The sequence below is a fragment of the Mustela erminea genome, chromosome 9 (assembly GCF_009829155.1).
Source record: "Mustela erminea isolate mMusErm1 chromosome 9, mMusErm1.Pri, whole genome shotgun sequence".
Classification (NCBI taxonomy): domain Eukaryota; kingdom Metazoa; phylum Chordata; class Mammalia; order Carnivora; family Mustelidae; genus Mustela; species Mustela erminea.
In genome coordinates, this window is record NC_045622.1 from 42,861,081 (window position 1) to 42,878,456 (window position 17,376).

General features: G+C 40.0%; 1 non-coding gene across 1 annotated transcript; it reads right to left on the reverse strand.

The window, feature by feature from the left end:
* Nucleotides 1-3,609: 3,609 nt before the first annotated feature.
* LOC116600421 lies at nucleotides 3,610-3,716 on the reverse strand. Its single transcript, XR_004289634.1, has one exon. It is a non-coding gene; the product is annotated as a U6 spliceosomal RNA (small nuclear RNA).
* Between the last annotated feature and the right edge of the window lie 13,660 nt (nucleotides 3,717-17,376).

Genomic DNA, 17,376 nt, shown 5'->3' on the forward strand with positions numbered 1-17,376 from the left:
GAGGCAGGTAGGTGAGAAATTCCAGGAGTGAATGTCGCCAGGAGCAGCTCTCAACCAGTGATAGTAGGAATTGGAAGTTGAGTAGCCTAGGTTCCTTGTCCCTCAAGAACAACATTCTGAGTCATGCTTGATGAAGTCTCACAAAAGTCCCCAGTGGGGTTACACCCCTGGTTCTCACAGGGGAAACCTTCTATCTGACTCATCTTGCATGGGCTTCCTTTTCTTTTTCCTCACTTCCTCTACTGGTCCTAACTGGGTTCACTTCCCAAATAAGCTACTCTCATTCAAGTCCTTATATCAGGGTCTTATGGGAGCCCAAACCTAGCCTAAGTTGGCTGAGACAAAGATGGCCTAAGAAGCAGATTCTCAGCACCAGCTTCTTGAACTGAATCATTCAGTACCTGAGTGGCAACAAGGACTTCATTGCTAGTAAACAATGAGGTGGAGCTAATCCCTAGTAAACAGTAACACCATAACTAGTAAAACTCATCAAGTGGATTGGGATAGAATATGGAAGGAAAGAAAGTTTATTGCTCTTGTGTTTGAAAGACATGAGATTGTAGAGTCGGTTAACTTCTAGAAACTCTGTAGGAGGTAGTCTTGAGTCAGCCAACAGTCATCTCAGGATTTGGTGTAAAAGCTTTAAGACCTCCAAACAATAATCAAAATGATCTTCATTTCCTTCAGCTACACGATAGAGAGGATATACTGAAAATCAGGCCCAAGATTTGATTCTAGGAGAAGCAGACTTTTAAAGAAGACTGACATCACAGAGCTTGCAAGTCCCCTCCACTAAAATCAGAATTCTTGTAGGACAGGAGATAGACACTGAAATATAAAAGGAGATATTTGGGTAGATAGTCTTAGGAGTCTTGACCCATAAGAGTCTTCTGAAACTGTGGCCCAGAAAAAAAGGTCCTTACGCTTCCCTAGGGGAGAACAGCTACTTGCCACATCAACACTCCAACCTGAGGAGGATGTTTTATAAGGTGATGCTTTCCTTCTCAAGTTCTGCTCCCATATGCCCTCATTGCTTCTAGACAAATAACTAAGATCAAGTCTCAGTTCGAGCAGAGTAGAAAAGTAGCAAAATTCTGTAATGCGGGATGAGATGGATTATTAATCAAATGAACCACAGAGCCTGGCTAATAAGTAAGTACTGGTAGGAATCTGAAGAATGTTCCCGATTTGGTCTTGAGATGCAATCAGGGAGGACAGAATGTAGCACCAGATGATGGATAATCTATTTCTAGGAGAGCACTCTTTAATGAGTTAATTTTTAACACTCTGGCAAGTGAACTTGGAGCCAATCCCAATGTGCTACTAGAAATAGCTCTTTGAAGCTTGGAAACAATGTTGGCCTAAAATGAATGATGTGGAGATGCCAGAACTACCCTGGCAAAGTATTAGAGGAGAATTCCAAGGTCTCAGAGAGGCGGGCATATGATAATGTATTTATTTTGTGATGTCAGAGAAACTATCAGTTCATTACTTCTTCCGGAAAGCCCAAAGACACCCCCTTCATGAAGACAGTAAGAAGTGTCCCCACCAGAGGGATACCAGCATTGATGAGAAGGTCAGCAGTGGCTCTTCTCTGTAGCAGGTTTGAGACTGTAAGTATGTTCCTGTGTTTCACTGGGAATGACAGCGACATGGCTAAGACTCACCACGTGGTACTCCTCTGACCCGACGCTGGTATATTCAGGGCGGGGTCCTGGAGAACATCCAAGGTCGAAGTGGGAGTGAAGCTTCCTACTCTCACTTTCAATAACCAAAGTAAGAAAGTGAGCTTCCTCTCATTACAAGCCCACGTTCTGCAGAGTCAGAGGTCTTGATAATCCCACCAAGGGACACGGTCAAGGTTCGGCTGAATCTACAGCTTCAGCTGCTGCCTGATGACTTTTGGCTCCTCGTGCCCACAGGCCTGTTGTCGGAGAAGGTGGTTAGGTTGCTACACAGGCAGGGGTAATTTGTCCTGATTACCAAGAGGATAGAATTGCTGCCAAATAACAGAATGGGGAGGGGTGTGTCTGGAAATCAGGGGACTCCTGGGGGTGCCTCTTGATGCTTCCCTGCTTAGTGAGAACTGACAGGGCAAGTGACCTGATAACATCTTGATGAGGACATGTAACCAGGGCCTCACACTCTCAGGAATAAAACTATCAGTTCTTGCACCACGCAGGGACACTAGCCTAGGAGCAGATAGGTCAGGGGAATGGACGTGGTAAAGGAGGAAAAGGCTGGATACCGAATATTGTCTCAGGATTAACTACAGCAGTGGAGATTATAGCTTGTCCTACCAGGCCTTTGTTATAAGTTCTCTATTTCTTTCTTTTTTTTTTTTTTTTTTAAAGATTTTTTCTTTATTTATCTGACAGAGATCACAAGTAGGCAGAGAGGCAGGCAGAGAGAGAGGAGGAAGCAGGCTCCCTGCAGAGCAGAGAGCCTGATGTGGGGCTCGATCCCAGGACCCTGGGATCATGACCTGAGCCGAAGGCAGAGGCTTAACACACTGAGCCACCCAGGTGCCCCATAAGTTCTCTATTTCTGTCTCTCTCGGAACTATGACAAATAATTTCCCTAAAAAAAAAAAAAAAATCAGTGAAAGGGCAGACTGAACTTAACATGCAGTGTAAGTGAATCTGAGATATGCAAGGCATAGCAAGGAAATGCCCACATCTCCTCAGCACGCGGCTTCTGATGGTAATCCGCTACAGCTCTGCCTGAGCATTCTCCAGAAGCATGGGCTGTATTTGCCATGCATGCTGGACAGACCCAGTGCCACAGAGTTAGCCTTGCCAGGAGTAGTCTCATCTGAGGCTGACAGAGAGGTAAGTAGTCCTCCCCTCCTCAGGTGGGATAAATCTGAAGCTTACTCTAGGAACTCTCAGAGCCCCTGGAACCCTGCCCCGGGACCGAGGCAAAGTTTCACACAGTGGTGACCTGCTCGTTATCACAACCTTCCTGCTTTCCTTTTCTGCCCTGCTTCTCTACTCCTCTGCCAGTACTTCTAAGGAACATCTCCCAATGAAGAGATTCTCATTTTTAGAAAGATTTTATTTATTTACTTATTTGAGAGAGAGAGAGTGAGAGCAAGCAGAGGGAGGGAGAAGGACAAGCAGGCGCCATGCTGAGCTCAGAGCCCAACACCGAGTTCGATCTCACCTCCCTAAGATCATGACCCCAGCTGAAATCAAGAGTTGGTCTCTTAACTGAGTGACCAAGGCACCCCAGGGGATTTGCATTTTTGATTGAGCTTCAACTGCTAATAGTTCTTAAAACATCAGGTCATTCAGGCATTAATTTTCATTACCATGGAGTCTCTAATTCACTGCTTTTCTTTCTTAAACCTCCACTGAAATGTGGTGTCTAAAATATGCATGGTAAGATTAGAACTGCCCTAATCCACCACAGAAAATTGTTATTTACACAGTCTTCAAAATGAGTATCTATTGATTTATTGACTCCCTTACTCCCTCAACAAATATTTATTGAACAATGACTATACTCCCAGCATTCAGCTAGACACTTCTCTGGATATACAAATAACCAAGTTGTGGTCTCAGATCTTTTCTTTTTATTTTTTCAGCAAGAGGAACCTATAACCTTTAAAATAGCGAAGGCTTCACAATTTTGCATGTCATGCCTCCACAGGTGCCATGCTAATCTTCTGTGTATCATTTAAATTTCAGTATATGTGCCGCTGAGGTGAGCACCATGGTCTCAGATCTTCAGGTAGGAATTCAAATATGTAAACAGTTTACCATGTATCAAGAGAGAAGTCAAATGTCCAAACCAAGATATCTCTTTCAAAAAATCGGCTGTTTTTTTTTTTTAATATTTTATTTATTTATTTGAGAGAGAGACAGTGAGAGAGCATGAGTGAGGAGAAGGTCAGAGGGAGAAGCAGACTCCCCATGGAGCTGGGAGCCCGATGCGGGTCTCGATCCCGAGACTCCAAGACCATGACCCGAGCCGAAGGCAGCCGTCCAACCAACTGAGCCACCCAGGCGTCCCAATCGGCTGTTTTTAAATGTAGAGACTGCAGCTCCAATTGTGTTTGAGGAAATAGACTATATGCATCTACTCTTCTCTTCCTGAAACACCAGTTCTAGCCACACTAGACTATTTTGTTCAGCTAACACTTCCTTCTGTTGACAATATTCTTTGCCTATTCCGGCCTGGAAATCTTACCCTTTCTTCATGGATTGGCCCAATGGCACAGCCCTGCAGCCTTGTAGGTCTAAGTAACTCAAATCTCTTTCCACATTTGCTTAGCTCTTGTCACATGCTGTATGATAGTGATACAGTCACTGTTATTTATAGAATACACACCATGGGTAGTCACTGATATGTAAGCTTTCCTTTATTATGTCATTTAATCCCCACAACACTACAAAGAATTACGCATTGCCTCATTTTACAAATGTAGAAATTGAAGGACAGAGATACTGAGCAACGTGCCAAAACTCACACAGCTGCAGACTGGCAAGGCAAAGATTCCACCCCTGAGAGCCTAATCACAATGTCCCTGCTCTGAACTGTGAAACAAAACCCTCTCCTCTTAGATTTCTGGAGGGGGCACTGTTGGAGCACAGAGCACAATAGTCAGCTCTGGGAAATGCCAATAGACCTTACCATACGCTGCACACTGCCAATCACTTCTCTTACCTACTGGGAGAGGTGGTGTCCTCTTGTGATACATGAAGAACACTTTAGCATAGCTCTGAAACCATAGCAAGTAATTGATACGTGTAATATTGTTCTTTCTGCTTAGTTATTTATTAAATCCAAGTAGTGGAAATAAAACGGTCAGATAAAAATGGCAGATATTTTTGGAGGTACCAAAATTAGAACAACAAATCTATAAAGATAGAAAGGAGATTCATGGCTGCTCAGGCTTGGAGGGGATTAGGTGTGACTGCTAAAGGGTATAGTTTTTCTCTTTGGGGTGATGGAAGTGATTGAAAATTGATTATGGTGATGCTCGCACGACATTGTGAATTTATGAAAATCCATTGAATGTTATTCTTTAAATGGGTGAAATGTATGATATGCAAATAAATAATAAAGTTGTGATAAAAAACTAGGGCCACAGGAGAAATCGGTATGGGGTTATCATTTCCCCCAGTGCATTATCTTGCCCCCATATGGAGACTGATTCTGCTGTTAGTCCCCGGGAAGGAATCTCACAAGGTGTCCTTTACCACTGCTGGCATCTGTCCTGGTAGTCATCACTTCTGAATTCATGACTTGCTTTCAGATGTTGGAAGGAGTATTATACCTGGATTTGGATTCAGCTGCATCTGAGCTATTTGGGTCTGATAATATCCTTTGTTTTCTGGGCACTCCAGGCACAGAGAATTCTCCAACATTAGAAAGGAGCATAAGGAATCCCAGCAGAAATGTCAGAGGTGCTGATGGACTAAGCGGGGGGGCAAAGTATGTCTGAGAAGTTTATACACACCATCACACTTGATGAGTCTGAAAATTTCATTTCAACAAACCAACTTATTTTGTTCAATTGTATTGATTTTCAGAATATTAATCCCCAGGCGCAGGCCCTAGAATATTTTTAAGTGCAATGTACTCCTTGAAACTGTAATTAATGGTAGGCACAAGACTCTGGAATTCCAACTGCCAATTGGCCCAGATGATGCTTTTTATTAGAACAAAATGTTCTTACAAAAGGGCTTAAAGAAAGCTTATGAAAGTGTTTTTTTTTTTTAAATGTGAAATATCAAAGAATTCTATTGCTTGTAATACAATACACTGTCTTCTGTTTTCTTCTTGGACTGCACTGTTAAGAAGTTACTTTATGCCAAGTGTATAACATCAGTCAATTTGCATTCCCTGAACTCCTTAAATCAAACAGCTATCAAGTGACTGCTCTGAACAAGTTGCATTTGGTACGTTTAAGTGGATCCCATGTCAAGGTCTCTACTAAAATGCATAGTGCTTACTATATGTTAGTATCTTTCCTTTCTCTATGATGATTGTTGTCATGGAAACATGAGAACTAAAAGTCATGGGTCCTTGCTTTTTAAGTTTTGCTATTTCCTCAGGGAGATGGGTAAGAGTTAACAAGACAGGCAAAAGATACAGTTACGGATCAAAAAAAAGAAAGAAAGAAAGAAAAGAAAAGAAAAAAGGTCATTTTCTGTCTCTACTACATGATATTCTTCATTTTTATCTTATTATTATAATAAATGTTAATATTTATTGCTCAAGTCTTATATCTTTCCCAAACAAAATGCCATTTCATCATCATGATCTCCCTATGGGGCGGCAGGTGATTTCACGATTTATGGGTCAGAAAACAGGATGATAGAGAACAATGGTCACATACATTATATGATTCTAGATGGAACTTTTAGTCAGTGTATCTGCCCTTTTGGCCACAGTAGGCTAATCAGAGTACCTCATTCTTCCTGGCTAAAGTAACAGATCTGCGGTTGCGCTGGTGATTCCACTAAACCAGTCGAGGCTCTCTTGTGCCTTCCCCTCCAGAGCTTTAAGATAGGGGGCCATGGGAAATAGTCACAATTTGCTCATACCACAGAATGTGACAGTTTGGTAAGCACATGCCAATATGGATGAAAAGTTAAGAAGGAGAGAAAAGAGAGCAGGAGCAAATGAAAACCTGATCGGAATCCCTTAGCCCAGCCGTGTCTGAAACCTGAGTTAACCTTTAAGGTGTGTGATGCAATAAATTCCTCTTTGGTTTCTTTTTTCCCTCTGTTCAGGGCAGACTGAGTTGATTTTCTGCCACTTGTAACTCAGACACCCCAACTAATATGCCCACATGGTCATGAAAAGTGGAGCTAGTGATGTTGAGCATCTTTTATGTGTCTGTTGGCCATCTGTTTGCCTCCTTTAGAAAAATGTCCCTTCAGGTTCTTTGCCATTTTAAAATTTGGATTATTTGTGTGGTTTTGTGTGTTCAGTTATATAAGTTCTTTATATGCTTTGGATATTAACCCTTTATTGGATATATCATTTGCAAGTATATTTTCCCATTCAGTAGGCTGCCTTTTTGTTTTGTTGATGGCTACCTTCATTGTGCAAAAGCTTTTTGTTTTGATATAGTCCCAATAGTTTAGTTTTTCTCTTATTTCCCAGAGGAAACAAATTTAGAAAAATGTTTCTATGGCTGAAGACAAAGAAATTACTACCTATATTTCCTTCTAGGAATTGTATGGTTTCAGGTCTCGCATTTAGGTCTTTAATCTATTTTGAGTTTATTTTTGTGTATGGTGTAAGAAAGTGGTCCAGTTTCTTTCTTTTGTCCAGTTTTCCCAACATCATTTGTTGAAGAGACTTTTTTCCATTGTATATTTTTTCTTCCTTTGTTGTAGATTCATTGACCATGTATTTATGGATTTATTTATGGACTCTTTATTCTGTTCCATTGATCTCTGTGTCTATTTTTGAGGCAATATTATATTGTTTTGATTACTATAGCTTTGTAGTATATCTTGAAAGCTGGGATTGTGGTACCTCCAGCTTTGTTTTTCTTTCTTAAGATGGGTGACTCAGTGGGTTGGGCTGCTGCCTTGGGCTCGGGTTGTGGTCTCAGGTTCTGGGATCAGGTCCTGCGTCGGGCTCTCTGCTCAGCAGGGAGCCTGCTTCCCTCTCTCTCTCTCTCTGCCTGCTACTCTGCCTACTTGTGATCACTCTCTGTCAGGTAAATAAATAAAATCTTAAAAAAAAAAGATTGGTTTGGCTATTCATCACTAATTATCAGGGAAATGCGAATTAAAACCACAACAAGATGTCACTTTACACCTCTCAGAGTGGATAAATTCAAAAACACAAGAAACAAGTGTTGCCAAGGTCGTACAGAACAAGGTATTCTTGAGCACTATTGGTAGGAATGCAAACTGGCACAGCACTGTGGAGAACAATGTGGAGTTTCCTCAAAAAATTTAAAAAAGAATTATCACTTGATTCTAGTAACTTCACTACTGGATATTTACCCAAAGAAAATGAAAACACTAATATAAAAAGATACGTGCACCTCTATGTTTATTGCAGCATTACTTATAATAGATGAATTGTGGAAGCAACTCAACTGTCCATCAATAGATGTATGGGTGAAGAAGATGCAATATATGTACATACATATATATATGTATGTACACACACACACACACAAACACAATGGAATATATTCAGCCACAAAAAGAATGAAATCTTGCCATTTGCAATGACAGGGATGGAATTAGAGAGTATAATTCTAAGTGAAATAGGTCAGTCAGAGAAAGATAGATACCATATGATCTCACTGGTATGTGGATTTAATGAACAAAATAAATGAACAAGGAGAGGAAGAAAGGAGACAACAAATAAATAAACCAGACTCTTAAACCCGGAGAACAAAGTAGTGGTTACCAGAGTGGAGGTGGGTGGGGGATGGGTAAAATAGAGGACATTAAGAGTTCACTTATCATGATGAGTACTGAGAAATGTACAGAATTGTTAAATCATACTGTGTACCTAAAACTAATATAACACTGTAAGTTAATTATATTTGAATAAGAAAAGGGGAGTTAAGACTTGTACCCAATGTGTCTGTGGACCAGTCCATGTTCTTGACCATAATGCTTATTTACAACAACAGCTAGCACTTAAATGGAAGACTTTCATAGGCATTGGAAGCTTTACTTCAAATATTCTTCTAGTAGGGAAATATGTAAAGACATAGTTGAGGGAAGAACAGGTGCTTTATGCTAAAAATAACTAAACAGTCAGTATCCCCAAAATAAATAGATAAATAGTGACAAGTGGTTTACAGAATAAAAATAAAGCACATAAATACTTTTGGGAACTAGATGACATTGTGAAATTACTGTAGAGGAAGTTCTAATAGACGCATCATACCACATGTTGTATTTAAATTAACATTTAAAAATTAATTTAAAAAATGCTTTAACCAGATGGTGTTTGCCTGTGAAAATCAGGACGTAGTTATTCTTAAAAGTCCATGAAGTATGATTTGGGAATCTCTTTTTCAGAGAGAGAGAGAATATTGAGTGGGATCAAAGAAGGATGGGAAATAAAAAACTTGTGAAAACGTTAATGTGGGGTCATAGAATCTCCCAAAAGTAGCTCTTATAAGAAAGAATTTGACAAACTCCTTAAATACTGATTAATTTTTTTAAAATATTTTATTTATTTATTTGACAGACAGAGATCACAAGTAGGCAGAGAGGCAGGCAGCGGGGGTGGGAAGCGGGGGTGGGGGTCTATCCCAGGACCCTGGGATCATGACCTGAGCCGAGGCTTTAACCCACTGAGCCACCCAGGCGCCTCAATACTGATTAATTTTAAGGGAAGTGATATTCAACTATAATTTTTGGCAAAAGAAATGAAGTGAGAGAACAAAACTTAAGCTACATTTAGAAATGCTTTATTTAGACATAAGTACACAAAGATCTACAGTGAGACTGTGGGGGACACAGTCACTTGAAAATAATAGAAGGAAATAATGCTCAATCACAGGTACTGAAAAATCCTCATAGTGAATTATTATTTGAAATACCATTTATCTGGTACCTACTTTGTGCCAAGGATGTGCATACACTACTTAATCTCCATAGCAACAGAGATATTTAGAGACTCCAAATCAGAGAGATATTTAGAGACTCTCCAAAGATCACACAGCTAGCAAGTGACAAAGCCAGTCCTCAAACTCAAGACTAGCTTACTCAAAAGACTTTATTTTCAATATGCCTCCTTGGGACCATATTTTATGTGACAACGTTTAGCTGGCACCAATTCTTAAGAAGTAAATTTCATGTATGTAATCAGTTAAGTTTCAGTAGGGAAACAGACATTATACAGTGAGTAGGGAATATTTAACATAAGGAATTGTTAACTAGTAAAAGCAAATTAATTATGAAGAGAGTTAGAAGGAACTCTACAGGAATAGCAGGTGTAGGGAAAAACCACCACTTCTGTGGATGAAGGAGAGCATCCAAAGAAGGAAAATGCTTGGCAGAGCCTGCCCACTTCCCACCTCTTGCCCGAGGCTGACATCCAGATTTCATTATTGAAGGTATTGCTGAGGCCCATTGGATGGTGGAAGAGTTCACTTGGGTGCCTCCTACCTTGGCTGATGAGCAGAGAACCACTTTCTGGGAAGTTGCTTGATGGTGTGCTGCTGAAACTCATTGGATGGTGTGCACTGGTAGATCTTTGTCATTGTCAGGGCCTCTGGCAAGAAACCTGTCTGCTGGTAGGAGGGTGACCTCTGGCAGCATCGGTTCTAGGAAAACAGTCCCCTCCTTCCTACAGTATTCCTCTAGCACCCTGCACTGGCAAAGCCATTACAGTGTGCCTGCTGGCAGAGGAGAAATGTTTGTAGTGTCCAGCTGTAGAATCAAAATGCCAGGAAAAGAGCATGGATTTGGAACACAGCGGCAATAAGCTGATAACTGGCCAAGTGTGTTAATTAGGAGACGTCATGATAACTGTGGAGACAAATAACTACAAACCATTAATGATAACTTAATGAAGGATCACTTCTATTTAAATGAAGTTGTGATCTGGTCCCTGGGTGACTCTACAATCCTCCCACTCTACAAGCAGAAATTCAACTATTTTGGCTTCTTCCCTTATGTCACTCCACCACTTTGGAGTCCCCTGTATCTGGATGTGCAGTAGGGGAGGGAGAGAACATAAAAGACTGAAAAGCATTCTCTAAAGCCCACCCTATAACATTTGTCCACAATGAACTGACCAGAGCTTAGAACCTTCCACCGAGTTGTAAGAGTGCCTGGGAAATGTACTGTCAGAAAATGAAATGGATGGTGAATGGGTAGACTTGTCTCTGCCACACTAGATTTCAAACGCTTGGCCTGGCTCTTGTTACTGTTGAAGTGAGTTGTTGTACCTCTGAGTCTTAAATAACCCATCTTTAATAGAAAATTATAAATTTACCTTGAAGTAATGCTGTGGAATTTAAAGAAATAGTATATAAAGCACAAACACAGGACCAATACATAGACATTGAGTAAATACGAGATTCCTTAAATCAAAAATTTTCAAGAGTGAAAGAGGGAATGGGCTATATATTAAACTCTCAAAGCAGTGGTGACAAGAGGGAAAATATTCAATCTTACAGTTTTATATTTAGAAAACGAAAATACCTAATATTTTTGTGATACAAATCTCAGATGATTTAAAAATGCTCTGTGGATGGGATATGTAGAAGTTAATTTCATGGGCTGGACTTGCAACAGAGGGCCATGGCTGATGGGAATAACATATAGAAGGTGGAAAGGTGCTAGGTGAAATGTCATGTCAGAACCGGTGTGTGTCTGAGAGTAAAAGAGGATGGGAAGAGAAGAGAGTGATGATTTAGCACTTACTAAAGGGGCTTGGTTGGGGCACCTGGGTAGCTCAGGTGGTTAAGCCTCTGACTCTTGACCTCAGCACAGGTCTTGATCTCCGGGTCAAGAGTTCAAGCCCCACATTGGGCTCCATGCTGGGCGTGTAGCCTACTTAAGGGAAAGAGGGGAGGGAAGCATGGGTTAAGGGAAGTTGAGAATCACTACCAAATAAATGCTTGTTAAGTATCTCCAGTAGTCCCTGCCTCATCTGCAGTTTCAGTTACTCCCAAGGCACCCTGGTCTGGAAATAGATGACCCTCCTTCAGGAGCCTAACCCTGGTGCTTCACATATGCCTGTGTCACGCGGTTCACTTCATGTCATTTCAAGGGCTTGATATCATCTCCCGTCCTCGCAGGGAGGGTGAGTCAGTAAAATAAGAAACTTTGAGAGAGTGAAACTGCATCCACATAACTTTATTACAGTATGCTGTTATAATGGTTTTATTTTATTATTAGTTACTGTTGCTCATCTCTTACTGTGTCCAATTTGTAAGTTAAACTTTGTCATAGAGAAGTATGTATAGAAAAAAACAGTAGATGTGGGTTTCTCATTTGAGGCATCCACTGTGGGTTTTGAAACCTGTTCTGCTAGATAAGGGAGAACTACTGTAATCTATTTGAAGCATTTAGAAGAGTCCCTAGAATCTTGAACTTGAGTAAATGCTGTTATTATTCTGATCAGATATTCTGATATCTGAACTATAACTCAGATTATCACAAGGCAAAACAAGTATCGCATAGACCTACGTACCATGGGTTTTACTGTAGCAACCATACATTTAGCTTTAGAGAGATTAGATCCAACACTCTTGTCCTAAGAGAATGTCAATCACTACAAGTGTTGTGGCATTTTTTAACATACGCTCTCATTCGTTGAGCTCACTCTGTGTATGTGTAGGTATGCACATGTGAAACTTCTCCTGTTTTAATTTGACTACACTCATACTCTAGATTAGTTTACTCTCCTCAGGAGATTCTAATTGATAGCAATGGAATGTCAATATAATTTAAGCAGAATTCACACCTGTGCCCATTTTAAGTTCTCTTTTTCCCTCCCTCCTTTTGATTTCAGAATGCCACACAGAGACTGAGAGACTCAAGAAGAGGTAATGGATTTTGTGAAAATTGAAAAACATAAGAATATGACGAGGAAAGGGATTTCCTTGAGCTTTAGAGCATAAACATCACTGAATATTTAATAACAAACCAGGCTCGATTTTAATCCCAGAGTCTATATTTCATAATTTCATTGCATTAAAATATATTACATATAATCACTTTGCATAAGAGTGAATTGCATAGACAAATTTCTTATTCTGTGGAGATTGTGTTTGATATTTTTATATCAGTTATAATTCTATTTGTGTTTTACTAATTACTAAAACAAATAGAAATTGTTGAAGAGTTTTATTTGAAATAAAACAAACACATAGAAAAGCATTTCCAAAAAGACAGCCTCTTCAATAAATGGTGTTGGGAAAATTGGACAACCACATGTAGAAGAATGAAGCTGGACCATTTCCTTACACCACACATGAAAATAGACTCCAAATGGATGAAGGACCTCCATGTGAGAAAGGAATCCATCAAAATCCTTGAGGAGAACACAGGCAGCAACCTCTTCGACCTCAACCACAGCAACTTCTTCCTAAGACCATAGCCAAAGGCAAGGGAAGCAAGGGCAAAAATGAACTATTGGGACTTCATCAAGATCAAAAGCTTTTGCACAGCAAAGAAAACAGTCAACAAAACAAAAGACAACTGACATAATGGGAGAAGATATTTGAAAATGACATATCAGATAAAAGGCTAGTGTCCAAAATCTATAAAGAGCTTATCAAACTCAACACCCAAAGAACAAATAATCCAATCAAGAAATGGGCAGAGGACATGAACAGACGTTTCTGTAAAGAAGACATTCAGATGGCCAACAGACACATGAAAAAATGCTCCACATCACTCGGCATCAGGGAAATACAAATCAAAACCACAATGAGATACCACATCACACCAGTCAGAATGACTAAAATTAACAAGTCAGGAAATGACAGGTGCTGGTGAGGATGCAGAGAAAGGGGATCCCTCCTACACTGTTGGTGGGAATGCAAGCTGGTGCAACCACTCTGAAAAACAGCATGGATGTTCCTCAAAAAATTGAAAATAAAGCTACCCTATGACCCAGCAATAGCACTACTGGGTATTTACCCTAAAGATACAAACATAGTGATCCGAAGGGGCACATGTACCAGAAAGTTTATAGCAGCAATGTCCACAATAGCCAAACTATGGAAAGAACCTTGATGTCCATCAACAGATGAATGGATAAAGAAGAGGTGGTATATATATATATATATATACAATGGAATACTATGCAGCCATCAAAAGAAATGAAATCTTGCTATTTGCAATGAGGTGGATGGAACTAGAGGGTATTATGCTTAGTGAAATAAGTCAATCAGCGAAAGACAATTATCATATGATCTCCCTGATATGAGGAAGTAGAGATGCAACATGGGGGGCTTGAGGGATAGGAAAAGAATAAATGAAACAAGATGGGATTGGGAGAGAGACAAACCCTAAGTGACTCTTAATCTTACAAAACAAACTGAAGGTTGCTGGGGGTCGGGGGGTCGGGAGAGGGGGATTATGGACATTGGGGAGGGTATGTGCTATGGTGAGTGCTGTCAAGTATGTAAACCTGGCAATTCACAGACCTGTACCCATGGGGATAAAAATACATTATATGTTTATAAAAAAATTTAAAAATTAAAAAAAAGCAGGAAAAAAAAGCATTTCCATTTTCATTGGTCCATCATATGCTTAATTCAGAATAAAAAGGATTTAGGATAGAATTAGCTTACCTAAAAATAATTTTTAAAAAGTTTTTATTTAAATTCCAGTTAGTTAATATAGTGTTATATTAGTTTCAGGTGTACAATATAGTGATTCAACACTTTCATACATCAGCCAGTGTTCATCACAAGTGTACTCCTTAATCTGCATCACTTATTTCACCCATCCCCTCACCCAACTTCCCTCTGGAAACCGACAATTTGTTTTCTATAGTTAAGAGTCTGTTTCTTGGCTTGTCTCTCTCTTTTTCCTTTGTTCCTTTGTTTTGTTTCTTAAATTCCACATACAAGTGAAATCATATGGTAGTTGTCTTTCTCTGCCTGACTTATTTTGCTTAGCATAATCTAGCTCCATCCCTGTTGTTGCAAATGGCAAGATTCCATTCTTTTTATGGCTGCTAATATTCTATTGTATACATACACCATGCCTTCTTTATTTATTCATCAATCAATGGACACTTGGGCTTTTTCCATAAATGGTGATTGTAGGTATTGCTGTTATAAACGTTGGGGTGTGTGTATTCCTTTGAATTAGTATTGTTGTATTCTTTGGCGAAATCCCTAGTAGTGAGCTTGCTGGTAGTTTAGGTAGATTACCTAAGTCATCAGGTAGTCTTATTTTTAACTTTTTGAGGAACATCCGTACTAATTTTCCAAAGCAGTTTGCTTTCCCACCAAGAGTTCACCACATCCTCACCAACACCTGTTGTTTCTTGTGTTGTTGATTTTAGTCATAAAAGAAATTTCTTAAAAAATTTTTAGTATTATGCCTATTAAGAAGACACAAAATGAAGATAGACTATTTTAAAGTACTTTTAGTTCTTATATTTATGTCTATGATCCATTTTCACTTAACTTTTGAGTATTCTATGAGGATGAGGTCTAACTTCATTCTTTTGCATGTGGCTCTCCAGTGTCCAAGCAATAGTTGTTGAAAAGACTATGCCAGCACCTGATTTTGCCTGAGAGACTAAGCCTCAACTGAGGCCTGACTCCCAGGGCTGGGAACCATTGTGTAGACAGCCTCCATATTCTCAGAGGCCACTTGCCTCCCATGGCCCAAGGGGATTCTGCTGCTCCAGGGAAGTACTGGAAGAATTGAAAAAAAGGGAGGGGGTAAAATAGAAAAGGGACCACATTCAAGGTAACCCTCTCCATACTTCTCTCCTCCTTTTGGGTTGGTGCAGAGGACACTAGCCCAGAAGATAGATGACTATGGAACAAAATGGATGCCATGATGACCATCCACCACTAGGATACATTAATGGAGCTAATGGAGCAAACCCAAGCTCCAGTGATCCTCCATCCTTTCAGAGATGGAGAAGTTGCCTCTATATAGGAAGAGATCGTTTTCAGTGCAGAGGGTAAAAGAGACTTCTAGATGAGGTCCTTGCTATAACTGGGTTCCTATTTCCTGTTTCACATGCCCACCCTAATTTGGCCCAATTTTTTTGTTTGTTTTAATTTTATTTATTGGGGCACCTGGGTAGCTCAGTGGGTTAAGCATCTGGCTTTAGCTCAGGACATGATCCTGGGATTAGGTCTTATGTCAGGCTCTCAGCTCAGTGGGGCCCTGCTTCTCCCTCTACCTCTGCCTGTCACTCCCCTGGCTTAAGCTCTCTTTCTCTCTGTCAGGTAAATAAATAAAAGTCTTTAAAAAATATGTAATTTTTTGAGGGAAAGAGTGTGTGCATGAGTTGGGGGAGGGGGCAGAGCGAGCGAGAGAGGAATATCTCAGGCAGACTCTGTGGTTGAGAGCTCAATTTCACCACTGTGAGATCATGACCTGAGCCAAAACCAAGAGCTGGATGCTTAACTGGCTGAGCCACTCGGGTGCCCCTGGTCCAGTTTTTAATTGTGTTGTCTGTATTCTGACTTTGGACTTGTAAGAATTCTTTAAATATTATGAACACAAGTCCTTTAACACTTTTATAGATTGCAAGTACTCCCCCCTAATATGTGGTTTGCATTTTCACATTATTTTCAGTGTTCTTAGAAAAGCAAAAGTTTAGATTTAGTTGAAATTTATTACTGTTTTCTTTTGTTTCATGTATTTTGTGTTCTAAGAAATATTTACATAGCCAAGTTCATAAAGATTTTCTTTTATGTCTACTCAATCTTAGCTTTAATTTTTAGATCTATGATCTATTTCAGGATAATTTTCAGGTATGAGGCAAGAGTGGAGAGAGAGCAAAATGAATTTGTAATTAAAAAAAAAAAAACCTTTTTGTGGGCACCTAGGTGGCTCAGTTGGTTAAGTATCTACTTTCAGCTCAGGACATGATCCCAGGTCCTGGTATCAAGTCTTGCATTGGGCTCCCTTCTCAGCAGGGAGTCTGCTTCTCCCTCTGACACTTGCCCTGCTTATGCTCTTGCACATGCTCACTCTCTCACTCTCAAATGAATAAGCAAAAAATCTTAAGAAAAACCCTTGCTACAATAGACAATTAAAACCCTCTACAACATGTACTACTGTAGGTAGGTGATGGAAACCCTGCTGGTGCTGCCTGAGGAGAGGGAAGGGGACTCACCACCCTGGGCCACCTGGTGGGGAAGGAGTGCTGTGGAATCCCTCTACCAGTGGGGCCCTTAGGTACAAGAATATTCATAGCAATCTTATTTGTAGTAGCTGGAACCTGGATGTCCTTTGGATGAGTGTTAACCAATCTGTGGTATGGCCATACCATGAAATACTGTTCAGTGATGCAAGCTATTGAGACACACAACAACTTTGATAAATATTCATGGAATGTACTGAGTGAGAAAATCAATCACAAAAGGTTTCATACTGTACGATTTCAATTATATAACTTTCTTAAATGACAAAATTTAGAGAATGGAGGACAGATTAGTGATTGCCAGGTGTTAGGAGAAAGGGGGATTCAGGAGGTAGGAACTGTTTTAGGAGGGCAACAGTAGTGATCTTTGTGGTATTGGAACTCTTCACTATCTTAACTGGGATGATGGATACACAAACCTACATGGGTAATGAAATTATATAGGATTTAACACACATACACACATACAAATAAAATGGGAAATCTGAATGAGATTAATGGGCCCTATCTATGTTATTCTATAGTTTTGCAAGCTTTTACATTGTTAGAAACTGAGCAAATTTTACAAGG